At 47.8% G+C, this 1235-nt stretch overlaps 1 protein-coding gene across 5 annotated transcripts in view; it reads left to right on the top strand.

Annotated features, from left to right (window-relative positions):
* Positions 1-660: 660 nt before the first annotated feature.
* NRIP1 (nuclear receptor interacting protein 1) overlaps positions 661-1235 on the top strand; it is a 121170-nt gene continuing 120595 nt past the window's right edge. For 3 of the 5 annotated variants that reach the window (XR_001361551.1, XR_001361552.1, XR_001361553.1), the window contains exon 1: positions 742-1147. The gene's annotated coding sequence lies outside the window, so the exon portion shown is untranslated. Of the gene's footprint in view, positions 1148-1235 lie in introns of all 5 variants that reach the window. The other 2 variants (XM_005863449.2, XM_014537414.1) reach the window with 1 other exon arrangement.

The following is a 1235-nucleotide window of genomic DNA, read 5'->3' as shown; positions in this document are numbered from 1 at the left end:
TAATAAGCTATCATCCGAGGTTTAAACTATATATGATAGCAACCGACTGCACAGTTGAATCACTAGGTTCATGTAAAATAATTGTTCTAAAATGCACAATTACCATTAAGCAAAATAGTCCTATCATGTGCCCAGCACTGTGCTCGGTGCTGGATTTATTAAGTATTAATTTTAAAAATTGCTTTCACTTTTAAGATTATGAAGGTATTCCAAAACTCTCATTCACATTTTTAAAGGTTAAATGAAATTTTAAATGCGCAACACAGCCATTATATAACAGGCATAGAATACTGTTTTAGGACTTGTATAATTTTTTTAAAAGTCACTAGCAACTCTTTTCAAAGAATAGAATTCAAAAGGATATGAAAACCTACATACAAGAATGGAGTGCCTCATCGCTCATTTGCTTCGTGTAATAAGTGTTGTATTGAACACAGGAATGCCATTTCAAAGCTAAGGCGAGGCTAAGCTGCACTTTGACGTTTTTGTATTAAGCGCAATTTCAGCAATGGCACTCATTCCCTCGGGTAGTCTTTTTCATGGCGAGTTACTAAATGCTAGATGCCAGAGTCGAAAAGCAACCTGATATCTGGGGAAGTATTGAAGGGGCGTTAATAAATCTAGTGAGCCGTTTGGGGAGTGTTGAGGATAAGGTTTTATAACAGCAAACATAAGAACGGAGAAATTATGGTTTCCTAGGACTCTCTCCTCCCTCCACTTTCTCTCTTCACCAATCCATATCCCCCCGAATTAGAGGCGGGTTCAGCAAGATTAGGCTGCAGGAAACACAGAGGCTCCGCAGCGCTGCCGCCGGGGCCTCGTGATGTAATTGTTATTTCTTATTCCGAGACTGAGCCGAAGCAGCTGCCAAAGCGGGGGCAGCCGTGCCTCTAGCCGCGTCCTTAGGGTCAAATTCTTCCCGGGATGAGAGGTTCGCGGACGGACTCCGCGGGAGACTTCGCCGAGACAAAGCCGCCGGAGCGCGGGGCTCCCCGGCGGTCTCCCTCCACGATGCCACCTGGAGTCCCTCCACGTTTATTCCTGGGCGCCTACTACGTGCTGGGCGTGGGGTCCGAGTGACCTGGAGTTAGTGCCCGTCCCCAAGATTAAAGCAGGACTCGCAGATTACCAGGAGGAGGAAGTCGGGGTGAGGGAGCCCTGGGAGCGGAGTTGTGGGGTGAGATGGGAGGAGGGACGCCCCGCCGCCAGCACTCGGGCGGGGAGGGTGGGCGCCC

This window comes from Myotis brandtii, unplaced genomic scaffold, assembly GCF_000412655.1.
Source record: "Myotis brandtii unplaced genomic scaffold, ASM41265v1 scaffold179, whole genome shotgun sequence".
In the NCBI taxonomy this organism is placed as follows: Eukaryota; Metazoa; Chordata; class Mammalia; order Chiroptera; family Vespertilionidae; genus Myotis; species Myotis brandtii.
The sequence above is the reverse complement of the archived record's forward strand: the minus strand, read 5'-3'. Positions and strand labels throughout refer to the sequence as shown.